At 44.7% G+C, this 26,863-nt stretch overlaps 1 pseudogene; it reads left to right on the forward strand.

Moving 5' to 3' along the window:
• LOC116678053 (zinc finger protein 883-like) overlaps nt 1-26,863 on the forward strand; it is a 43,640-nt pseudogene that overhangs the window by 12,167 nt on the left and 4,610 nt on the right.

The following is a 26,863-nucleotide window of genomic DNA, read 5'->3' on the forward strand; positions in this document are numbered from 1 at the left end:
GATATCAATAATTATAAGATAACATTAAAATAATTTAAGGCAACTGTAAATGTAATTTTTATTTCATGTATACTTAACATTTTTAAAAACATATTTGTGTGTAATCTGTTACAAAGTAATGTTTGAGTTCTGTGAACTCTAAATTTGAGTGTATTCTAAATATCAGGAATAATGTTGAAATATGGAGAATAAAGTCAACAATTCTCATTTTGACTTCATTTTCTAAAAGCTGAAACCAATCTGAAGATCTTCCTCCTCTGATGTTCTCTTATGTCTGGTACTATGTGGAACGTTGGTGGAACCACCCTAAATCTGATGGTTTTAAAAACTTAAGTAGAGATAATGTGATCAATAATTGTCACAACACAAAGTATGAGTTTCCTATTTTCATTTATTAATCAGACACCAATAGTTCAGGTTACACCACTTTGGATTCATTGAGGAATTTTAATTCTCAACACTTTTCAGCAGTGGTAAACATTTTGATTTCGATGAGGTCTCTCCTCCTCTGGAGTTGGAGGATCAGGTCTGGGTTGTGTGAGACGTCCTCTACGGGACAGCCTCGCTGTGTTGTGTGTGTGTGAAACTGCGTCTGCATCTAGGGACACCAGACCGGATCAGGACAGCACGTTGACATCTTGGACAGAGACACCAGCCCACAGCAGTTATCAGGAGCTGGTTTTTATTAACTACTTTTCAAGATTTCAATATATTTATTTGTCATATGCACAGATTTTACACCATGCAATGAAATTCTTAAGTTTGCAACGTTTCCCACAATATAAAAATGTACACAATATACACACAATATATTTAAAAGATTCAGGTATAAAATTGCGTGCAGCAGCAAGACATTAAAAACATAAAAAGCATATGCACTGAACAAATGCAAACATTCCCAGTGTAGTGCAGACAGTGATTAGATTGTGAGTAAAAATGTCAGTAGACTGAGTCATTCAACAGCCTGACGGCCTGTGGATAAAAACTGGTTTTAAGTCTGGATGTTCTGGCTTTCAGGCTCCTTAACTGGGATCGTAGAGTGGAATCGTTATTTTTAACAGAAGTAGAACAAGAATGGTTTATAAAGCTTTTTCTATTTCACAGTAAAATGTCAAATAAATGAAATAAAATCCTCAACTCCTAAAAGGCATTCCTAGAGTAGAAATCCAGTTTATCAAATATATCTTCACCACCAGAATACAGCTCCTACATCAACACTGGACATCTTCATTTAACATCACATTTTACACATAGAAGTAAACATCGCATTCAATAACAGTTACCTGCATATTTATATATTCATATCCAGAATTCATAACTTTCAGCCCTGCAGCGATGTGAGGTGACGCCAGCAGACGGCGCTGGTCCCATTCATGCAGGAATTTAACAGAACCTGTTTCCAACCGGTACATGTGGACCACTACACTGAAGGGACTACTGCTGCAGCAACACTTAAACATGGAGTTTATGTTGTTATTACACGACATGTTGGCTTAGTAGATGGGAGTGTTACAGTCATGGTTGGACATTAGAAATAATATTTTTTTTAATAAAAGAGTTCCAGTGCGGTTGTGTTGTCATTTCTCTGCGTGAAGTCAATAATCATCTCCAGCCAAAGACTAATTATTACTGAGTGTCAGTGCATCTGATATCTATCTTCTTCTCTTTATCCCTGAACCAGGACATCGCTGAAAGGATTTAAGTATGATCCACCTGGAGCTGCTATGTTTTTGCAGGTAATGTTGGAGGCTGATCACAACCTGGCTACACTATGGAACAATAGTAATGTTGGAATGTCGGTTTAGTACAAAAGTGTGTGTGTGTGTGTGTGTGTGTGTGTGTGTGTGTGTGTGTGTGTTGTGTGTGTGTGTGTGTGTGTGTCCGAAGATGGCGACGTTATGTCCCGCCCCCCTCTGCCTCTGATTGGCTAGTACACGCTGCCTTCGTTGGTCGGATTGGTTACGTTAAGGCATGAGGAGTGTGATTGGTTAGGGCTGCAGAAAGAATGCAATGGTAAGCCATCATAGCGGAGTAAGGCAGAATAGGACGGGACAAGCTGTCTCCTGAAACGTAAACACACGTGGAGCACACTCCTCTTCTCATGGTGGACGGGTTGTTGTTGTTGCTATGGAGATATAAATCGTCCGTACAGAGTTTTGCTCGCTTTGGACTCACAATAGGAACACAACTGTAACGTTTCTGCTGTCCTGCGTCTGATTGTGTACCTGAACGCACCGCAGAGTCTCCGGTGGTGAGTACCGTTCCAGCTGGTCATATTTACCCGTTCAACAGCAGGGTGGACACTGAACTTCAGCAAGTCGCACTCTTCCTTTCAGCTCTAATAACATATTCATCACGTTCCCACGTCTTAGGCTAGCTACTGGAAAGTTTAGAGAGCTAAGCTACAGCTTATTCTACATTACATGAAGCTAACGTTAGCCCACAAATACATGGAGCTAGCTAAGCTACAACAACACGGAGCTAGCTAAGCTACATCAACACGGAGCTAGCTAAGCTACAACTACACGGAGCTAGCTAAGCTACAGCAACACGGAGCTAGCTAACCTACATCAACACGGAGCTAGCTAAGCTACAACAACACGGAGCTAGCTAAGCTACAACAACACGGAGCTAGCTAAGCTACAGCAACACGGAGCTAGCTAAGCTACAGCAACACGGAGCTAGCTAAGCTACAGCAACACGGAGCTAGCTAAGCTACATCAACACGGAGCTAGCTAACCTACATCAACACGGAGCTAGCTAAGCTACAGCAACACGGAGCTAGCTAAGCTACAGCAACACGGAGCTAGCTAAGCTACAGCAACACGGAGCTAGCTAAGCTACAGCAACACGGAGCTAGCTAAGCTACAGCAACACGGAGCTAGCTAAGCTACAGCAACACGGAGCTAGCTAAGCTACAGCTACACGGAGCTAGCTAGGCTACAACAACACGGAGCTAGCTAAGCTACAGCAACACGGAGCTAGCTAAGCTACAGCAACACGGAGCTAGCTAAGCTACAACAACACGGAGCTAGCTAGGCCAGTCTACGAAGGGTTAGGAGGGACGACTGCTTCGTTGCTGTTAAACTCCATGGTAAGCACTCTGTCATCTTAACGCAGCTAACGCTGGCTAAAACAACATTTTGACGCTTTTGCATGTGGAAGTTGGTGTTCATCTGACAAATAACAAGATGTTTTAGCTACTAGCTAAGTTAGCTACGCCATGTCATGGTTTAAAGTAACTTTAAAGCCTTAAGATCGGGCTAACATCGCACTAGCCGCCCTTTTACGTTCATTTAGAAATTAAAATACCCCTATTCTACCAAATGTAGCTACTAATTTGACTAGCTAGCTACCAACCATAACGTTACACAGGCCATAAGCGTTATCTAACGTTAACGTTAGGCACAATTGAACGTTACCCGATATCCGTTAACGTTGTTGCTAGGTAACCGAATGTCATACCTCAGTCATACTCTGCTTGTATCGGTTAGTTTTCTTTTGTTGGCTTAAATGGAAGTGAAACCTCAACTGGGAACATGAAGCTGAAGACTTGTTATCGAATCAAATGGCAAGGTAAATTCGGAATATAGCGTTAGCTAATCTGTAACTAGCTAGCTAACGTTAAATCTTATTTTTAAAAGGTGAAGTCCAGGGGCGGCTAATTGCCTGCTAACGGTCGTACTTAATACGTTGTGTTCAGAAGGTTTTATTTTTACCCGCTTATCACCAAATGGCACTATCTAGCTCTGTAAAACAGGTTAGTAAGACTGGTTAGTTTCTCTACACTCGGCATGAACGTTAAATCTGGTTAACAATTAATTTTAAAACGGTTCGGAGTGCCAGCGGTCATAAAACATCAGTTATTAGATGGTGACCGTTTTTGTTGGCTAACTACTGACAGTCACGTAACTTTGTTTTACGTTTTGTTGAAGATAAATTGACCGTAAACCTACACGCGTTTGATGGACATCTTGAAACTCATTTGACTTTGAGATCAATATCACAATTAATTTGATTGTTACTTTTCTGTTTCATGTTTAAAGTAAGGGTGACTTTGGTAAACTGTTGGTTGTTGTGTGTTTGCTGGTTTGTTTCACTAGTTATCCCTCATTAGATAAGTGGTTCTTGTTAAGAACATCCACCATCTTCTACATATTTGTCAGGAATACGCCGTGTTCATTGCAAAACAATAGTATATACAATACTAAAAATACTACATCCTCACAAAAGAGCATTATTTGTTGATAGCTTTCACATAGTTTGTCAGTTTTATGTTGGCATGATGTTTAGTGGAAGATCAGGAGACGTGGGCAGGAGTTGTGAGAGAAGGCAATGCCCAGATGAAGGACATCATACTACAGTGGTGTGTGTGTGTGTGTGTGTGTGTGTGTGTGTGTGTGTGTGTGTGTGTGTGTGTGTGTGTGTGTGTGTGTGTGTATAAACCTGTCAACAAATGAAAAGAGTCAGGTATGTTGTCATATTAGGGTTTTGTATGATGCAAATTAAACGCCTGTAACCTGAATCTATCTACACCTTATTATGCGATATCAATAACTCCTGCAATACTGTGAAAACGTTATTAAACATTCTGTCTTTGTCCTTAACTGTTTTAACTGCTTTATTCTTTCATTTTAACTGATGCGTTTGTCATTGCACTTTCCCTTTGATGCAGTGTCACTGAAAATGTTCCCAACGTGGGATTAATTAAGGATTTTATCTTATTTAAAATGTTTTATATGTTAGTATTTTTCAAATCTCTCAACTTCCATGATGACCAAGAGCACATGTGAGACATGCTGAAAGCTGCCATATTCCCAGTCATTACTTTGTCAAATCATCTGTGGTAAGTTTACAAAAATCTTAATTGAAAATGGAAGTAGGAAGTAAAGAGAGGGCGGCATAAAATTGCACCTTTGGTGTTAAAAGTAAATATTTTTTAAATCATTGTGATTACCATGAAACCTTGACGTTAGCCCTTTTAGAGAGAACGTTGCGGCATATTTTACGGGCCGATGTTTAACACGCTATTTAAAGCTTTCATTTAGAAAGTGATCTAAGTACATATTGTCAGAATGGCGCTTTAACAGTGGTTGAGGCAGGGATACAGCTACGGTGACAAAACAGTTAAATTTAGGCACCAAAACGAGTAGTTCAGTTCAGGAAACAGATGGGGATTTGAATTACAACTCCACGAGAACGGAACGTGTTTTCCCGGCTGAAAGTATAACAAAAATGTCATTATATTAGTTAGATTTAGCAGAATTTTTGCGTACCTTTTGGCCGTAGCTGTATTCTTTCTACCGTAAACAGCCCACCTGTTGTTGATCTCGAACTTCATCCAAAATGAAACGGCACCAACTGCAGCTCCCCCTACTGACCGAATGGCCTTACTGTACAATTATATTAAAAGGCAGAGTTGGAGCTTCTGAGGAAAGATTTGCAGAGAATGTAACTATGTTAACAACATATTCTACTTGATGAAACTGGTCTTCTATTCACATCTGCAAAAAAAAAAGACTTGCGTTACATCACTCAACCACTTCCTAAAAACACAGAGAGAAGAAACAAAAAAAGAAAATCCTGGCTACTGTGCATGTAGCGTGGAGCTCCACTTAATGACTTTGGTGGCTTACATTGTAGTAGTTCTTTCAGTTTGAATGCAGGAGATACCTGACACTCTGAAGTCCTATGGACTGGTCCCCTCATCAGCCCTCGCATTCTCTCCATTCAAACAGAAGATCTGAATCTAGTAAAACATGGTCAGCTAGAATTCACTCACACCTCCCATTAGTTCTTCTAACCCTTGTATCATTATCTCTGCATGTTTCCCCCTTGGGTCTACCAAAGGAGTCCTCAGCAGACGGCAAGCTGGCCACCATAGCAGGAGAGGAGGAGGAGGAGCAACCTGCAGCAGTGAAGGAGGAGGAGGAGGAGCAGCCTGCAGCGGCAGTGGCAGTGAAGGAGGAAGAGGAGGAGCAACCTGCAACAGTGAAGGAGGAAGAGGAGGAGCAACCTGCAACAGTGAAGGAGGAGGACAAGGAGCAGACTGCAGCAGCAGTGAAGATGGAGAAGGAGGAGTATGTGGTGGAGAAGGTTTTGGACCGCAGAGTGGTGAAGGGAAGAGTAGAGTTTCTGCTGAAATGGAAGGGGTTCTCAGAGTAAGTATGAGTCTATAATATTAATACTTGGTGTTCTTGGTCCGGATATATATAATTTATTTACATATTGCAAATAAATGTCAGCATTGTGTCACGTCCTCAAAGTTGAAGGTTTGGTATTTTGACTCTAAGTTGCAGACCCCCAATAACCTTAGAAATAGAAAAAGGACTAATAGGAATGATGAATTAGAGTGAGAATGGATTGTCTAAAAACAAAGTGTGAGGAGGTTCTTCTGTCTGCACTCACCTTTCCAGTGAGGAGAACACATGGGAGCCGCAAGACCACCTGGACCTGGACCTGATCACCGAGTACATGCAGAAACACGAGGAGGAGGAAGAGGAGGAGGAGGAGGGCAAGAGGAAAGGTGTCAGGGAGGCCTCGGGAGACTCAGAGGAGCGAGGGAGCAAGAGGAAGAAGGAAGAGGTGAGTGAAGGAAAGAGGTTACTCCAGACTGAAGACTCCCAGAAATCTAATCTCAATATTAATGAAAGCACAAAGAGGTTTCACAAATGTCTTTTAGGATTATATATTATACCGTAATTCCTCAAAGAAGAACCGGTAGTCATTAAACTCCGCCCTCTGATATCATAATATAACTGAGAGTAGTAGCGGATTTGCAGGTTTCTGGGAGTTTTTTTCCAGAAATGAGGAGCACAGAAACTGAATGCTCCCCCCGTTTATTCCTGATTCTGGGGACAGAAAGCAGACCTGTCCCAGATGACCTGAGAGGTCTGGGGGGTCATAGTGTAGTAGCAGATCAGAAATGTATTTTGACCCTAAACCGTTAAGGGATTTATAAACTAGCAAGAGTACTTTCAACTCAATTCTTTGAGGCACAGGAAGCCAGTGTAAAGACTTTAGAACTGGAGTGATGTGATCCAGTCTCTTGGTCTTAGTGAGGACTGGAGTGATGTGATCCAGTCTCTTGGTCTTAGTGAGGACTGGAGGGATGTGATCTAGTCTCTTGGTCTTAGTGAGGACTCGAGCAGCAGCGTTCTGAATCAGCTGCAGCTGTCTGATTGATTTTTTAGGGAGACCTGTAAAGACCCTGTTACAGTAGTCAAGTCTACTGAATATAGATTAGATTAGATTAGATTCAACTTTATTGTCATTACACAGGTACAGGTACAAGGCAACGAAATGCAGTTTGGGTCTAACCAGAAGTGCAATAGCAGTAAGTGCAGGATATATACAATGGTTCCATCATGTCAAGACATGAATATGTAATGAAAAATATAGAAAAAAATACTATTATAAACAGAGTTTTACAGATGGGTTTGTCCTATGAATACAAAATATAGATAACAAGTATTGTGAGCAAGATTTACAGCTAGGAATTTTGTGGATATTACTATAATTCCAAATTTTTACAGATATGTGCAAATAGCATAATATACTAATGGTTTACAGATTTTACAGGTGAGTATGTACTATAAATATATATATACAGGCGGCTATTATTATTATTGACAGAATTTTACAGATAGCTATAATAAGTTAGGCTAAAATGAGGTGGTACAAATAAAGTAAAGTTTGGGCAGAAGCTATCCGAATTAAAGTGCAGTGGAAAGTAATTGCATATTACAGTTAAAGTACGGTAGTGCAGATGTAAATGTAAACAATTGGTACTGTAAATAAACAGTCAGCAGTGCAAATTGAAATGTAAGTAGTGCAAAAAGATGCCGATGTAAACAGTTGTTACTATAGTAACAGTCAGTGCAGCTGAACATTTTAATATTACAGATAACAAAATGGAGGCAGGTGTGAGGAGGGAGAAGAGAGTCTGTCAGTATATGAGGGGAGTGGAATCAATGAGGATTAGAGTTCAATAAAGAGACAGCTCTGGGGAAAAAACTGTTCTTTAGTCTGCTGGTCCTGGTCCGGAGGACCCTGAAACGCCTGCCGGAGGGCAGGAGAGAAAACAGTCTGTGGGCTGGGTGAGAGGAGTCCTTCAGGATGCTGCGAGCTCGATGCAGACAGCGTTTCTTCTGGATGTGCTCAATGGCAGGTAGTGGAGTCCCGGTGATGCGCTGGGCGGTTTTCACCACCCGCTGCAGTGCCTTGCGCTCTGCCACAGAACAGCTCCCATACCACACTGTTGCACAGTTTGTCAGGATGCTTTCTATTGCACAGCGATAGAAGTTCACCAGGATAGTCGAGGAAAGGTGATTCTTCCTCAGTGTCCTCAGGAAGAAGAGGCGCTGGTGAGCCTTCTTGACCAGGCAGGAGGTGTTGGTTGACCAGGACATGTCCGCCGAGATGTGGATCCCCAGAAACTTGAAACTGGAGACACGCTCAACAGCCATTCCATCGATGTGGATGGTGTCGTGCGTGCCTCTTGGCTCTTTTCTGAAGTCCACGATGAGCTCCTTGGTTTTGGTGGTGTTGAGGAGCTGGTTATTTTCAGTGCACCATGTGGCCAGGTGCTGGATCTCTTCCCTGTAGGCAGTCTCATCGTTGTTGCTGATGAGACCAATCACCGTAGTGTCGTCCGCAAACTTGATGATGGAATTAGATTCGTACACAGGCTTGCAGTCGGAGGTGAAGAGGGAGTAGAGAAACGGGCTCAGCACACAGCCCTGTGGTACACCAGTGTTGAGTGTGATGGACGTGGAGCAGTTGGAGCCTGATCGAACATTCTGGGGTCTGTTGGTGAGATATGAAAGCATGGACAAGTTTTTCCAAATCCTGTTGACGCATAAGTCCTTTAACCCTTGATATGTTCTTAAGGTGATAGTAGGCTGACTTTGTAATTGTCTTAATGTGGCTGTTAAAGTTCAGGTCAGAGTCCATGACTACACCAAGATTTCTGGCTTTGTCTGTTGTTTTTAACATTGTTGTTTGAAGCTGAGCGCAGACTTTTAATCGTTCCTCTTTTGCTCCAAAAACAACCACCTCAGTTTTTCCTTCATTTAATTTCAGAAAGTTCTGGCACATCCAGTCGTTAATTTGTTTGATGCACTTAGTCAGTTTTTGTATTGGACTATAGTCCCCTGGCGATAAGGTTATGTAAATTTGTGTGTCGTCCGCATAACTATGGTAACTTATTTTGTCGTTCTCCATAATCTGAGCCAGTGGAAGCATGTAGATGTTAAACAGAAGAGGCCCCAGAATGGAGCCTTGGGGAACTCCGCACGCCATATTTGTACGCTCAGATGTATAATTATTACCTACTGACACAAAGTAATCCCTATTCTGTAAGTAGGATTCAAACCAGTTTAGTACGGAGCCAGAAAGGCCAACCCAGTTTTCCAATCGGTCTATTAATATGTTGTTGTCCACCGTGTCAAATGCAGCACTGAGATCAAGTAATACTTGATCTTACTTGAACTTGATCTCACATACTTGAAGCTTCTCTCAGCTGCAAGGAGCGGCAAATCTGTCGGCGTCGCGTTTTGAGCATGTTGAGCGTCAATCTGAAAGTTGAAATTTTTCAACTTTATGGTAATGAGCTAACGCCAGCCGCCAATCGGAATATAGACGTCCTTCGCGCTGGCTGATCCCGGAGAAACATATGATGTAAACTTTCGTTCTTACCAAAACATTAATTCTGAGGACAAGCTAACAATCAACGTTGCTGTTTTTTCTTTCGTTTATAATATAACGTTGTTTGTACATAGGGACAAGTTAACGTTACCTGCCGGTCACATCCGCTCACAGTGAAGTCCTGCACGGGTCACTAGGTTAGTCTGGGTCACTAGGTTAGTCCGGGTCACTAGGTTAGTCCGGCGGCTGCTCGTTCTGCTTGCACGCCGCTATGGCTCAGGGGCTAACGAGCGAGCTAACTGCTAAAAGACTCCGTTGCGACCAATTTACAATACAACTTCTGTCATTATGTATAAAGGTTTCTAGTGTCAGTGTATTGGCCGTGGCTGCGTGTGCTTCTCCCGGCCGAACAGAGAACGCCGTCTGACGTCAGAGCGGCCAAAGCGTCACAAAGCTTCCCGTACTTTTAAAAGCGTCCTTGGCGGGGCGGCCAGAGCTTTTTTGCAGCTCAGTCGGTGGCGGTGTGTACGTACGGTAAAACTGAAATTTAGCCACTATCTGTGTTAAGGTGGATGTCATCAAAGACTTTGACAAGAGCCGTCTCAGTGGTGTGGTTTGGTCGGAAATCTGTCTGAAAGGTATCAAAACTGTTGTTTAGTGACAAGAAATAGTTGAGTTGTTTATAAAAAAAAAAAAAGCTTTTTCAATGATTTTACTTAAAACCGGAAGGTTTAATATCGGCCTATAGTTGCTCATTAGAGATGTGTCTAGATTGTTCTTTTTTAAGAGAGCCTTGATTACTGCAGTTTTCAGGGCCTGTGAAAAGATACCTGAAAGAAGAGAAAAGTTCACAATCTGTAGAAGATCGGAAGCCAAACCATTCAAGACATTTTTTGAAAACACCCGTTGGAAGAATATCAAGGCAACAGGAGGAGGTTTTCAGATGTTGTATAATGTCCTCCGGGTTTTTATTGTTGATCGTATGAAATTCTGTCATATTGGAACTAGTTTTGCTTGAACACTGTGACAACACAAATCCTGAACTTGATATGGAGGCACTGACTGTTTGTCTAATCTTCTGAATTTTGTCTTTGAAGAAGGAGGCAAAGTCATTGCAGGCCTTGGTAGATAAAAGTTCAGATGCTACTGGTACTGGAGGGTTTGTTAACCTATCAACAGTAGCAAACAAAGCACGTGAATTATTATTGTTTCTAGAGATAATATCAGAGAAGAAGGACCTTCTTGCATTCCTCAGTTCCAAATTATAAATGCGAAGTCTCTCTTTATAGGTGTTATAATGGACCAGGAGATTTGTTTTTCGCCACCTTGGTTCAGCTTTCCTACACTCTCTTTTTTCTGTTCTCACCAGAAGGACGTTTCTCCATGGAGATCTTTTCTTACCAGAGACAACTTTGACCTTAGTGGGAGCAATGCCATCAATTACATTTGTTATTTTACAGTTGAAATTATCTACAAGCTCAGTGACTGAGAGCCCAGAGAGGACTGGTGTGGAGGAGAAAAGCTGAATAAATGTTTCACTGGTGTTTTCAGTGATATACCGTTTTCTGATTATCTTTGTTTGGACACTTTTGGGCACAGAGATAGAGCCGTTAAAGAAAACACAGGAATGATCTGAGAGAGCAACGTCAGTCACCACAATCTTGGAAATGTTCAGGGGCGGCTGTGGCTCAGTTGTAGAGCGGTTGCCTTCCAATCGGAAGGTTGGTGGTTCGATCCCTGCCCCTGCAGTCATTGTCGAAGTGTCCTTGGGCAAGACACTGAACCCCGAGTGAATGTGTGAATGTTTATCTGATGAGCAGATGGCACCTTGTACGGCAGCCCTGGCCACAGTGTATGACCCGCAATGATAGTACAATACACAATAGTTAATACAGATTATAGACAGCAGTTCAGTGAAGTCATCAATGAAGGTTGCACAATATTTAGGTGGCCTGTAGATATTTAAAAACATCGCTTGAGGGGAAGATCTTAACTGAAGAGCCACATATTCAAAAGAAGAAATGTTTCCATAACATAGTTGCTTACAGTGGAATGAGTCATTAAACAAAATGGCGACTCCACCTCCTTTCTTATTCACTCTATTCTCACTCATAAAACTGAAGTTAGGGGGAGCTGACTCGATGAGACCAGCAGTGCTGTTGTTATGGTCTAACCAGTTTCAGTTTAAAACATAAAATCTAGATTGTGATTGATAATAAAAGCATGATTAAAATGATTTTCCTGCCAAAGACCTGACGTTTAGTAAGGCTAGTGTTTAGTGTGCGTCCATTTTTGGGACAGGCTGTAGCTGACGAGGAATGGATGCTAAATTTGCTAAGTTTGCAGTTAAGTGCTGATTCCCCATTCTTTTTCTATTACCTATCACAACATAAATTGAGGAAGAATTGAATCACCAGGCTTGTCTTGGAAAGAGTCATGAGTGTCACTAGGCCTGCACCCCGGACCCGGCACATATCAGTTAATGCTTGCTGGATTTTGCACACAAGCGTTCTTATCAATCTGGGGGGAAGGAGTTTGCCGACCTCCTGGCAGAGGAGCTGCTCCAGTGTGCTTCATCTTGTCAGTGAACCCCAACATGGGGATGGGGGAAAGAGGGGAAAAGGTAAGTGGAGACAGCGATGATTTCTCAGAGGGTTCAGGGTTGGTAAGGGGGTTTGAGGGGTGCTGGATGGGTAAAAAGGGGAGTTGAGGTTTTGTGTCTCTGCTCTGTGGTCTCCCACGGTCAAATCTTTGCACAGGTGGGGGCTGTGGTGGATCACTGCCGCACTTTATGTCTTCCTCTTGTTTAGGTTTGTCTTGTCTCGTGTCCTTTGGTAGAGGGAGCAGATGTGTAGCGCTGAAAGTAGAGTGGATGGGAGGTGAACAGCTTTACTCCTGGGTTGTTAAGGGAAAGTCTATCTGCTTTACAAAGATGTCTGCGCTCCCAGAAAATGTTAAAATTGTCAATGAACTGCAGAGAATGGACGGTACATTCTGTTGAAAGCAATTTGTTTAGTGCCAACAATCGGCTGAATCTCTCAGCTCCTCTTCTCACTGGCGGGATAGTTAGATAGATAGATATGGGGCCACTGATAAGCATGTCTGCTTTTAGGGAGCTGACTGTGTCCAGCAGTTCCATAAAGTCCAGTTTCTGCAATTCAGACTGTTGCTTTACAACATCATGTGACCCTATATGCAGAATAATGTTCTTCACAGTTGGGTGTGCTGCCATGATATCTGGGATTCTTTGGGTCAAGTCAGACACCATGTCTTTGGGAAGTATTTTGGTGTTTTTACTGTTTTTTTAATCTTTTACAGCAGAGTCACCCACAATCAGGGTTTGAGGCCCAGTTGTTAGTTTTTTACTTTTTGAATTGCTCTCAGTCTTTACCCTGCTGTGTGGCGATAAGACGCAGTCCCGGTCATCAGATCACCGGTCAGCAGAGCAGCAAATCTGTTATCCAGTTGCACACCAGGTTGTTGGGGGTTGAATTTTGTTGCTTATTTTGCAGTTCTCCACAGCTATGTCCTACTAAGTACAGGGGTTGAAGAGGCGCTCTGCCTGGATGATAATGCAGGCCAGCCGGTCATAGATAGGAGGCATCTTGCTGCTAATTAGCTTTAGCTACAGTCACTGTAGGACATATTTGAGCTACTTGTAGGCCATGCTCATGTAGAAAAATGTTGAAATATGGCATAGCCTACTATGTCTACAAAAAATGTATAGTCCAGTGATTTATAAGTATCCAAGAGCCGCTGCTCATAGTTTCTCTTAGAGGAAAAGCAAGATCATCAGCAAAAATATCCAAGCAGAGGCATGAGCAGGAAGCAGGGAATCAGTCAAACAATATTCCACAGACATGCTCTAAATGTGGACATAGTTTCTAGTTTAAAATAGCACCTCACTAACTCACTCTCTGTTTTTCTGTTTAGAAAAGGAGAGGAAGAGGAGTCAAACATCACCGCTGTCAGCACTGTGACAAAACCTTCACAACATCAAGAAATTTAAAGATCATCAGAGAGTTCACATTGGAGAGAAGCCGTACAGCTGTGTGATCAATGTGGGGCAGCTTTCAGACAGAAGAGTGCCCTAAAAAGACATCACGCATTCACACTGGAGAGAAGCCGTACTGCTGTGATCAATGTGGGAAAACGTTTTCTGATAGTGGTACGTTTAATAAACACCAGCGCATTCACACTGGAGAGAAGCCGTACTGGTGTGAACAATGTGGGAAAAACCTTTCTCGTAGTAGTAGCCTTCAATCTCACCAGCGCATTCACACTGGAGAGAGAGCCGTACAGCTGTGCTCCATGTGGGGCAGCTTTCACACAGCAGAGTGCCCTAAAAAACACATCAACGCATTCACACTGGAGAGAAGGCGTACAGCTGTGATCAATGTGGGGCAGCTTCACACTGCAGAGTTCCCTAAAAAGACATCAACGCATTCACACTGGAGAGAAGCCGTACTGCTGTGATCAATGTGGGAAAACGTTTTCTGATAGTGGTAACCTTAAAGCTCACCAACGCCTTCACACTGGAGAGAAGCCGTACTGGTGTGAACAATGTGGGGAAAACGTTTTCTCGTAGTAGTAGCCTTCAATCTCACCAGCGCATTCACACTGGAGAGAAGCCGTACAGCTGTTATCATGTGTGAAAACTTTTTCTGATAGTGGTACGTTTAATAAACAACAGCGCATTCACACTGGAGAGAAGCCGTACTGGTGTGAACAATGTGGGAAAACCTTTTCTCGTGGTCATCACCTTAAATCCCACCAGCTCATTCACACGGCCTCGTTGTGAACATGTTTCAGAGCCAAGCTGTTTCCCCAATTTAGACTACAAATCAACTAGGGAGGTGGGGCTGTGTTAAAAGATGCAAGATTAATTAACTGTACTGTCCTGCAGTACTTGTCCTTCTAGGCTATTTGCAGTATATTAAATCGTTTTGGACCTAATTATTTTGCAGTGAAATGCCACTTGTCTGTCGGCTCTGACAGCGCTGCTTCAGTGCTCTGTGTCATCGGAGGAGCGGCTGAATGGAGTCACAAATAGACTATTAATTAAAGCTTTTACTCTTAAACACAAAAGGCACGTCCACTTTATGTAAATTTAAACATATCTGTGGTCAAACTCAGTGCCTCGCTGTGTTGTATTAACTCTGAAACTTTCTCTTTGAGTCCCTCACATTTTGCGTGGTGTGGCATGCTGGCGCTGTATATTAGTCCATGATGGGTGGGCGTGCTGGCGCTGTATATTAGTCCATGATGGGTGGCGTGCTGGCGCTGTATAAGTCCATGAGGTGTGGCGTGCTGGCGCTGTATATTAGTCCATGATGGTGTGGCGTGCTGGCGCTGTATATTAGTCCATGATGGTGGGGCGTGCCGGCGCTGTATATTAGTTCATGATGGTGGGGCGTGCCGGCGCTGTATATCAGTCCATGATGGTGTGGCGTGCCGGCGCTGTATATTAGTCCATGATGGTGGGGCGGGTGGTGCGTATATTAGTCCATCATGGTGGGGCGTCGGCACTGTATATTAGTCCATGATGGTGGGGCGTGCTGGCTGTATATAGTCCATGATGGTGGGGCGCGTGCTGGTCTGTATATTAGTCCATGATGGTGTGGCGTGCCGGCGCTGTATATTAGTCCATGATGGTGGGGCGTGCCGGCACTGTATATTAGTCCATGATGGTGGGGCGTGCTGGCGCTGTATATTAGTCCATGATGGTGGGGCGTGCTGGTGCTGTATATTAGTCCATCATGGTGGGGCATGCCGGCGCAGTATATTAGTCCATGATGGTGTGGCGTGCCGGCGCTGTATATTAGGCCATGATGGTGTGGCGTGCTGGCGCTGTATATTAGTCCATGATGGTGTGGCGTGCCGGCGCTGTATATTAGTCCATGATGGTAGGCGTGCTGGTGCTGTATATTAGTCCATCATGGTGGGCATGCCGGCGCAGTATATTAGTCCATGATGGTGTGGCGTGCCGGCACTGTATATTAGGCCATGATGGTGTGGCGTGCTGGCGCTGTATATTAGTCCATGATGGTGTGGCGGCTGGCGCTGTATATTAGTCCATGATGGTGTGGCGTTGCGGCGCTGTATATTAGTCCATGATGGTAGGGCGTGCTGGTGCTGTATATTAGTCCATCATGGGTGGGCATGCCGGCGCAGTATATTAGTCCATGATGGTGTGGCGTGCCGGCGCTGTATATTAGGCCATGATGGTGGGGCGTGCCGACGCTGTATATTAGTCCATGATGGTGTGGCGTGCCGGCGCTGTATATTAGTCCATGATGGTGGGGGGCGTGCCGGCGCTGTACATTAGGCCATGATGTGGGGCGTGCCGGCGCTGTATATTAGTCCATGATGGTGTGGCGTGCCGGCGCTGTATATTAGTCCAGAGTCATCAGAAAACTTCTGTAGGTGACATGACTCTGAGTTGTACCGAAGTCTGAGGTGTACAAGGTGAACAGGAAAGGAACAGCACAGTCCTGTGAGATAGATGACAGCGTCGTCCACTCCCAGACAAGGCTGGTAGAAAAACTGTAGAGTGTCCAGAGAAAGAACTCACCTGCTGCCTCAGGTAGGCCAAGACCAGCCTCTCCAGCACCTTCATCACATGGGATGTAGAGCCACTGGGCAGTAGTCCTTAAGGCCAGATGGAGTCGACTTCTTGGGACCGGGACAAGGCAGGACGTCTTCCACACAGCGCACCCTCTGCAGGCTCAGGTTGAAGAGTACTGGAGAACACCAGACAGCTGCCTGGCGCAGGTCTTCAGGACCCTGGGGCTGATGCCGTCCGGGCCAGCAGCCCTGCGCTGGTGTAGCCTCTCCAGCTGTCTCTTCACCTGGCCAGGTGTGAATGTAAAGCAGGGGGGGTGTGCTTGAAGTGTCAGTGGGGGAGGGGAAATGCTGGTAGTGGTGGTGGAAGGAGAGGGCTGACTGCAGGAGGGCTGAGGGAGTAAGGAGGGAGGTGTCGGAACAAAAGAGGGGGGGGAGGAGGTAGGTTTGCTCAATTTTGGGAAAAATCATAATCACGATTATTTTGGTCAATATTGAAATCACGATTATGTAACACAATTATTTCACATGACTTTGTAAATGTGTTGCATTCATTAAAAGACACCTTTCAACAATTCTTAAAACATTGAACATTTATTGTAGGCTACTTTTTGAACTATAAAATAAATATGAATATAAATTCAAATCAAAGTATAAAAGTATTTATTCCCTGTATTTCCTTCCACAATCTGTTTAAAACAGTAGGCAACATTTTGGCAAAATATAAACAAATTCCAGCAACTCAACCAGGAATATAAAGGCTGGCCCATCATCAGGCCCCAGCATTAACAGCTAATAAGTTAACTATTAGCACACGTCTTTAGCTAAATAATAGGCAACAGACTCTGTTATTATTTTGTGCCTTTCCGAATTCAACGGATAAGGAGTTGCGCTGTACAGTGTTTGTTAGGGATGTCTGGGTTACGGAGGATGTTGAGGAAGTTGATTGCCGTTTCTGTTTCTTCATTAAATTGTCATAGGTCACTCTGTGTTTAATTTTCAAGTGGTTAAACTAATTCGTGGTGTTCCCTTGACTTGCAGCCACTACCACGTAGCCAGTCCTGCACGTAGCATGTTCCTGCTCGTCGTCGGATTCCTCGAAGCCAAACTGTTCCCAGACGATGGAGTTGGTTTGGCCTTTTTTGCTTACCAAACGCTGCTGTGGCTGCCCTCCTTCTGCCATCTTTACTCTCGCTAAGTTTTTAAATTCCAGCGGGTAATATGCACGCGACCTGCCTCCCTGACCGTGTAGGCTGAAAGCGTTTGGCTTCGGGAGGGGCGGATGTGCGCATGACGTGTGTGCGCGCGCGCCATTCAGAACACACGAGGAAATTACAAAACAGAACAAAATAATGGCAAAATAATCGTTTTTACTCGATTGTACTATTTTGGTAATCGTTGGGAGCCGAAATCGAAACCGAAACCGAAATTCAATTAATTGCACAGCCCTAGGAGGAGGCAATGAGGGGGTGTGGGGGTGTGGAGTGGTAGAAGAGGCAGCATGAAAAGCATGAAAGTTATACTACTTTAGACACTATTACAGAGAAATAAGAAATAAAAGACTTTATAAAAATGAATTCTCTATCAGCTGCTGATTGGTCAGAACATCAGAGGAGACTCTCACAAAGAATGAAGCTCCGCTACATCTCTAACGTCTCGGCTTTCTGCTTTAATGTTTCTAAAAATTTAGAGGAAGGTCAACAATGTGAGCAGCTGACACACACACACACACACACACACACACTAATCCTTATTTTTTCACTTTGTTGGGGGGGGAACGTAGCTGAACACTAATGAGTGGAACCGAGCTGTGGAGAGGTTTTGTTGGTATGCTCCTATAATATTGACAAAGTTCCTCTTAAACTTTCTTCATTTCATAACCAAATGCTGCTGCCTGGTCTTTGATTTAAAAACATCAGATCTCCTTCAAAATGCTCCTCAGATTCTACGGACTAACCTTCACCTGCAGAAGAAGAAGAAGACAACAGGAGCTGGACGTGTTGTGGAGAACTAAATGAGACACTGGGACATTTATTTTGGTCTCGCCAATAAACAGAGAAACTATGGAGCAGATGATCATATTTATTGCTGTTCATATTTACATTACTTTGGGAAAATGTCTTGTTTGGATTCTCTCAACATGATAGAAGCTTTATTCAGAGCATCACACCACACATCTAATTATTATTTTAACCAAAGTTTATTTACATTAATCAAAGTTTTTGTAAAAGAAGCAGAGTTTTTTTGATCTGGCTGCCAATATTCAACAAGACATAGTTTCCATTTCTAGCTCCAAACAAACAGCTGTTAGATCACATGACCTCTGGGAGCTTTACTAGGTCCTGGTATGAAGAGTTCTGCTTGTTCTGGTTTTCTTTTCTTTTAGTGCCCCCCCCGGCTCTGTTAGACCGTAGACTGTTAAGATGAACAGAAGAGCTGTTTCCTACTGTCTGTCCATATTCTTCAATAAGTTTGAATTAAAAAAAACAAACTCTGCTGAACACATATGTTTCATAAATCACATGTGTGAGCCTGCTGGCTCTGGGAGGCGGGGCTTAGCCCTGTCATTCATTAGGACTGGCTCCCATTTGGATGTTCCTATCACGCTCTGAGGGAACGTGATTGGCTCCAACCTGCCTGATTGGCGGTTGACAGCCAATGAGAGCTGTTTCTAAGATGGCGGCTCAGAGAGATGACGCAGCGGATTGGCTCCACAGTGGGAGCGCTTGCTGGACGGCGGGGGCTGTCCCGGGGTGAAAACCTAACAGGAAAAGGCGGGATAGTTTTCATTGTGTAGGCAGCGACATGAAGAAACAAACACACCAGCAACACGGTGCAGGGCGAGGAGACGGCACGAGGTCGGCACATGAAGTTAGCAGCTAGTTAGCAGCTAGTTAGCAGCTAGTTAGCAGCTAGTTAGCAGCTAGTTAGCAGCTAGTTAGCAGCTAGTTAGCAGCTATTAGCATGGACTCTACAGGACATATTCATAACCTGATGAACTCTTTACATCCGGGACACTTCCGGACTACAGGAACATTAATAAGACAGGGAAGGACGGGGACTGGACGTTTAGGACCGCCTATAGGTACACACACACACACACACACACACACCACACACACACACACACACACACACACTGTTCTGTGAGGTCAGATATAGTAGAGAAGCAGTTAGGATAGAAACACACACACACTCTATCTGAATAACACACACACACTCTATCTGACTACACACACACACTCTATCTGAACTACACACACACACACACTCTATCTGAACTACACACCACAAGCTAGTAGCATAATCAGACCAGCTCTCTGAGGCTGCCCCCCCCACTAGCCCTCTGCAGTCCAGTCAGCTGCGTGTGTGTGTGTGTGTGTGTTGTATCTTTTAGTTGTGTGTGTGTGTGTGTGTGTGTATCTTTTAGTTGTGTGAGGATGTGAGGAGAACGAGAGAGAGACAGCAGCTCCTCAATATCTCTGCTGCTTTGATTTGGACTGAACAGGATCCAGAGGGAGTCCAGCAGCCACAGGGGAGACCTGCTGGACTTCAGGACCAGAGAGGAATGGAGGAGGACAACCAGGACCAGGAGCAGCGGAGCAACGAGGTCCCCAGAAGACCAGCAGCAGACTGGGCCTCTGATAGCAGCCATGTTCAGGTCAGGGTTCTCCTATCATAGAACCTTCCTGGCTGGGCCCTGGTGTCTCCACTGGTCCCCCAAATGCTTGCTGGTGTCCAATGGTTGTCTCTTTGTAAAGTAGATAGTGTGGCGTAGACCTCCTAGATCTGTCCTGAGAGGACTCCTGCTGGACTTGGACTCTAAAAATGAAATGTCTGCTGCAGATCAGCTGATGGGACCAGGTTGTTTCCAGTTTTATTTAGGGAGGCACTGATCTGACTGTTTCAGTCCCGGTCCCGATCCTGGTCTTTGTGTATCTGTTGATACCCGATACCGTTGTTAATTAATAATGAACTGTAGACCTTCACCTTAGACCATCCTTCACCATGTGGAAGAGACTTTCCTAAACCAGACTAAATAACATAGATGTGATGGACTGAACTATAACTTGGTCCCCCCCCCCCCAGGGTCCTTTTCTTGTGGCCCTGCAGCCTCTGATGCTCCAGCTGTGCTGCTCCTCACGGAGTACTGAAGGAAAATGAGAATTGAGCAGAAGTACGTAGGAGGGCGGAGCCAGGCTAAGGCTGACTCCTGATTGGCTGTTACTACACAGCATCTTCTTTGCTGATGTCTTTAGCAGAAAGGTTTGCTTTAGCCTTTCGTAATTCAGACGTCTCTTTATTTCTGGCTCTTGATAAACTAAGTCTGTCTTTATTAAGTCCAGACCTAATAGATTTTCAGAGTAATTGATCCCTATGCTTTAATAGCTCTAAACAGGCAGGTTAAGCCGGGGGGGGGGGGGGTTTCTTTCTCCCATGGCGCCCCCTCCTGGAGAAAGAGAGGATCACCTCTTTGACCTTCCAGAGGAATAAGTCAGTGCCAGCGTCCACGTCCTCCAGTCCATAAAGACAATCCAGTCAACATCTTTCAAAGCTCTGTCCACGTTTTCTAGTTGGTTCTTGGGAGTTGTCCTATTACTAGTGTGGTTGGTTGAAGTGTGATTTGGATTTTCTGACGTTTTACCTTTTTAGAAGAAAAGATTACATCATGGTCTGAGGGACCTGTTAACAGGTTGGGTTTTATAATCCTTTCTGGTTTGTTGGTGAAAACTAAGTCAATTCTAGAGTGAGTGTGATGTGTGATTCTGGCGGGTTGTTCTATTATCTTAGTGAGGTTAAAATAATCTGTTATCAGCTTGAGGTGTTCTGTCTTTTTTATGACTACATATCGTACGGAGTGCTTTGAGCTGGTCAGAGACGTCCAGCTTAGCAGTAGGTTGGTGATAGATGCAGATAGCTGTCAGAGAGAGAGAGAGGGAGAGAGAGAGAGAGAGGGAGAGAGAGATATTACACCAACGTGTTCCAGTGTGATGTCACTGGGCCATTTGATCTGATTGCCTTTCAAGTTATTCTTAACATTCATGAGAACCCCCCCCCCCCCCCCCCCCCCCCCCCCCCCCCTCCCTTGACCCCTATCCTTCCTATCAGTTTGGTATTCTGGTAGTGACCCAGCAGCTTCTGGTGAGGAGCTGGTGAGCCATGTTTCAGATAAACCCATAAAATCAACATTAGAATTACATAACAAATGTTCAGCCTGTTCACGTTTTGTCACCAAGCTGCGTACATTTAGATGCCCCCCCAAACAGCCCCCCCTTTTTAAACAACAGGGCCTAAACAGTCCTAGCCTCATCAAGTGTCCTAACATTTTTTAGTTGTTTATGTTTTCTGAGTACTGGGTTACGAATGTTACGTCTTCCCTTGTGTGGACTCTGTCCTTTTGTTCCCGGCGTTGTGGTGATGGCCTCCCACTGCAACGCTGGTTCCTGGCTCAGACCAACCGGGGGCCCGCAGTCGAGCTGACGTTGGCTGAGCACAGCGTTCCCCCACCGCTGGCGTGGATCAAGGGCAGCGGAGCAGAGATGGAAACCGCATCGGGCGACAGCAGGCAACCTTCGGTCCTCCGCTGCTGCATCGCTGATCCTTGGCCCAGCACTGCCGCTGACGTGCTGGGTAGTATCACCGACTCGCCGATGGCAGCTAGCTGCAGCTCCGCTACTGTTATACCGGAGTTTTGTGAAATCTTTAGACAGGATCGCGGAGTGGTCGACTACAAGCAAATAACCCCAAAAATCACTTTTTCCTGCCAGGATAAACTGTCCCTTTACCCTGTCAACAAAATACAGAACAGATGTCTTCGACAGGCTCACACTGTCCATACACACAAACGCCATATTCTGCGGGAAATAAAGAGACACGTTTATTTTAGCAGAAAACGCAACAGGTCAGGGGGGGTGGAGACAAGTGTCCTCCAAGCTCCCGCTGTTGTAAAGCTGGCTCTCGGCTCGGCACAGCTATGTGAACTGCCGGCATCCAGATGGTGGTGAACCGGTTCAGAGTCTCTGTTCCAGCTGTTGTTGCACACGGGCAACCACTGCAACCCTGGCTCTAGTAAACATGGTCAGCTAGAATTCACTCACACCTCCCATTAGTTCTTCTAACCCTTGTATCATTATCTCTGCATGTTTCCCCCTTGGGTCTACCAAAGGAGTCCTCAGCAGACGGCAAGCTGGAGACCGGAGCAGTAAAGGAGGAGGAGGAGGAGGAGCCTGCAGCAGCAGTGAAGGAGGAGGAGGAGGAGGAGCAGCCTGCAGCAGCAGTAAAGGAGGAAGAGGACGAAGAGGAGCCACCTGCAACAGTGAAGGAGGAGGAGGAGGAAGAGGAGGAGCAACCTGCAACAGCATTGAAGGTGGAGGAGGACAAGGAGCAGCCTGCAGCAGCAGTGATGAAGGAGGAAGAGGAGGAGGAGGAGCCTGCAACAGCAGTGAAGGTGGAGGAGGACAAGGAGCAGCCTGCAGCAGCAGTGATGGAGGAGGAGGAAGAGCAGCCTGCAGCAGCAGTGAAGGAGGAGAGGAGGAGGAGCAGCCTGCAACAGTGAAGGTGGAGGAGGAGGAGGAGGAAGAGGAGGAGCAACCTGCAACAGCAGTGAAGGTGGAGGAGGAGGAGCACCTGCAACAGTGAAGGTGGAGGAGGAGGAGTATGTGGTGGAGAAGGTTTTGGACCGCAGAGTGGTGAAGGGAAGAGTAGAGTTTCTGCTGAAATGGAAGGGGTTCTCAGAGTAAGTATGAGTCTAGAATATTAATACTTGGTGTTCTTGGTCCTGATATATATAATATATTTACATTTTGCAAACAAATGTCAGCATTTCAATTTCAATTTTCAATTTTATTTATAGTATCAATTCATAACAAGAGTTATCTCAAGACACTTTACAGATAGAGCAGGTCTAGATCACACTCCAGAATTTACGACCCAACAGTTCTAGTAGTTTCCTCCAGAGCAATGTAGCTGGGCACCGTAGAACGTGTAGCGGGACCATGGCGACAGCTGCTACCCTGATTTTGGAGCCTCTCTGATCCGAGGGAACATGCTGGGGAAAAAGAACATAAGGACTCCCCAGAGCTAGGTTAGTAACTAGGTTAGTAACTAGGTTAGTAACTAGGTTAGTAACTAGGTTAGTAACTAGGTTAGTAACTAGGTTAGTAACAAGCATTTCTGGGACATGGATGCACATAAATGAAAAGATGGAAAGATAGAGGAGAGAGGAGCTCAGTGTATCAAAGGAAGTCCCCAGCTGTCTAAAACTATTACAGCAAAACCAAGAGAGACAAGGTAAAGAGAGGAGCCTGGTCGGGCTAGAACTCTCCCCAACCGGATCGGGCTGTATGCCAAGTCTCCCTTTAGTTTATTATATGCTTGATTATATGATAGATAAATCTGACAACTATGACGAGAAGCAGGTGGGCCGGGTTAGGCGGACGCTGCGACTCCTTACTCCCTAACAATATTCAATTCTATGCCCTAACTATAAGCTTTATCAAAAAGGAAAGTCTTAAGCCTACTCTTAAATATGGAGACAGTGTCTGCCTCCTGAACCCAAACTGGAACCTGGTTCCACAGGAGAGGAGCCTGATAGCTGAAGGCTCTGGCTCCCGTTCTACTTTTAGAGACTCGAGGAACCACCAGTAACCCTGCATTCTGGGAGTGTAGTGCTCTCGCAGGGTTGTAAGGTACTATGAGCTCTTTAAGATAAGATGGAGCCTGACCATGAAGAGCTTTGTAGGTGAGAAGAAGGATTTTAAATTCTATTCTAGATTTTACAGGAAGCCAATGCAGAGAAGCTAAAACAGGAGAGATGTGGTCTCTTTTCCTGGTTCCTGTCAGAACACGTGCTGCAGCATTCTGGATCAGCTGTAGAGTCCTTATGGACTTTTCCGAGCAGCCTGATAACAAAGAATTGCAGTAATCCAGCCTAGAAGTAACAAATGCATGGACTAGTTTTTCTGCATCATTTTTAGACAGGATATTCCTGATTTTTGCAATATTACGTAGGTGAAAAAAGGCGATCCTTGAAATTTGCTTTATGTGGGAATTAAAGGACATGTCCTGATCAAAGATAACTCCAAGATTCCTCACAGTGGTGCTGGAGGCCAGGGTGGTGCTGGAGGCCAGGGTGGTGCTGGAGGCCAGGGTGGTGCTGGAGGCCAGGGTAGTGCTGGAGGCCAGGGTGATGCCATCCAGAGTAACTATATCTTTGGATAATGCGTCACGGAGGTGCTTGGGCCCCAGAGCAATAACTTCAGTTTTATCTGAGTTTAACATTAGAAAATTACAGGTCATCCAGGTTTTAATATCTTGAAGGCACATTTGAATCATTGCATTGTATCACGCCCTCAAAGTTGAAGGTTTGGTATTTTGCCTCTAAGTTGCAGACCCACAAATAACCTTAGAAATAGAAAAAGGACTAATAGGAATGATGAATTAGAGTGAGAATGGATTGTCTAAAAACAAAGTGTGAGGAGATGTTCTTCTGTCTGCACTCACCTTTCCAGTGAGGAGAACACATGGGAGCCGCAAGACCACCTGGACCTGGACCTTATCACCGAGTACATGCAGAAACACGAGGAGGAGGAGGAGGAGGAGGAGGAGGAGGAGGAGGAGGGCAAGAGGAAAGGTGTCAGGGAGGCCTCGGGAGACTCAGAGGAGCGAGGGAGCAAGAGGAAGAAGGAGGAGGTGAGTGAAGGAAAGAGGTTACTCCAGACTGAAGACTCCCAGAAATCTAATCTCAATATTAATGAAAGCACAAAGAGGGTTTCACAAATGTCTTTTAGGATTTATATATCATACCGTAATTCCTCAAAGAAGAACCGGTAGTCATTAAACTCCGCCCTCTGATAGTGGCCGGGGGGGCAACACGGGCAAATAAAGGCCGGGGGGAATCAGAGTGGATAATCTCCTCAGGGCCTTTCATATGAGGTGCATTCAAGTTCATCGTAATGTACATTTCTACCAATTTAATTTAACAGATTCAGTATATTCATGCCAAGTTTTAATCAAGAAGTGCGTGGATATGCAAAACCTACTTTTCTAAACTCGGTTTACTGACCCATCTCCCTGAAACTCGGCATATAGCATCTTGAGGTTGCTGTTACAAAACGTTACTAAATTAATTTTCTTTGCGTAAATTGTAAAATATGATTTTTTTGTAAATAGAGACCCAGACAACCCTTTGGCATATCTCGTTAAAATGAAATCCTATCAACGTGAATCCTGAGATTCTTTTTTTTTCATCCCACTCTGAGACTCTGGACCAAATCTGTACAAAGGTACATATTTTTTCAAAGTCTGCTTTATTGTCAATTTCTTCACATGTCAAGACATACAAAGAGATCGCAATTACGTTTCTCTCTATCCCACGGTGGAGACGAGACATATTTTAACAATTAGGTCACAGACAAACAAACATAACATTCAAGTAAACAATATAAAAATAAGAAGGCACATACAATGAAGTAAATAAGAGCAGCAAAATGTGAGTTGAGGATGTGCAATTGTGCATACAGTAGACAGTCAATATAATAGTGCAAAAGTCAGACCAATAAATGGCTGAGGTAGTTGGGTTTTAGGCAAGTGGCATAATGGTGCAAGTTATGTAAGAGCAGCAGAAGTGTGCTCAGAAGTGTTTTCAGGACAACAACAACAAGTTGCAAAGTGTGCATGTGTACAAGTGGAGTGGTGCTGGTCAGCTTTTGTGGGTCCAAAGGTCCAGGATGTTATGTAGCTGAGGGGGAGGGGGGAGAGGGGAGAGAGTTCAGCATCCTAACAGCCGGGTGTATGAAGCTGTTGGTGAGTCTGGTGGGGGGGAACGTAGGCTTCTGGACCTCTTCCCAGAGGGCAATTGATCTAACAAATTGTGAGTGGGGGTGACTTGCATCACTCACAATTGTGGTGGCCTTGCGGGTGAGGTGGGAGGTGTAAATGTCCTTCAGGGAGGGGAGTGAAGCACCAATAACCCTTCCAGCTGTGTTCACTATGCGCTGCAGGGCTCTCCTGTTGTATTTAGAGACAGCAACACAGCTGGAGAGGATGCTCTCAGTGGAGCCTCGGTAGAACGTGGTCATGATGGCTGGTGGGGCACTTACTCGCCTGAGTTTCCGCAGGAAGTACAGGCGGCGCTGAGCTCTCTTCCCCAGTGATGCAGTGTTGGTGGTCCAGGAGAGGTCTTCACTGATGTGCACCCCCAGGAGTTTGGTGCTGGTCCCTCTCTCCACCACAGCACCGTCGATGGTCAGTGGCAGGTGTTGGATGTGACCTCTCCGGAAGTCAACAACAATCTCCTTAGTCTTGCTGACGTTCAGCAGGAGGTTGTTGTCCCTGCACCACATGTATGTTTTTTTACACACGTGTGTGTGTATATATATACACACACGTGTGTGTGTGTGTGTGTGTGTGTGTGTGTGTCACACTCACCTAAAGGATTATTAGGAACACCTGTTCAATTTCTCATTAATGCAATTATCTAATCAACCAATCACATGGAAGTTGCTTCAATGCATTTAAGGGTTTGGTCCTGGTCCAGACCATCTCCTGACCTGGTCCAGACCATCTCCTGACCTGGTCCAGACCATCTCCTGACCTGGTCCAGACCATCACCTGACCTGGTCCAGACCATCTCCTTAACTCCAAACTGAAT

Source organism: Etheostoma spectabile, unplaced genomic scaffold (genome assembly GCF_008692095.1).
Source record: "Etheostoma spectabile isolate EspeVRDwgs_2016 unplaced genomic scaffold, UIUC_Espe_1.0 scaffold00006386, whole genome shotgun sequence".
Classification (NCBI taxonomy): Eukaryota; Metazoa; Chordata; class Actinopteri; order Perciformes; family Percidae; genus Etheostoma; species Etheostoma spectabile.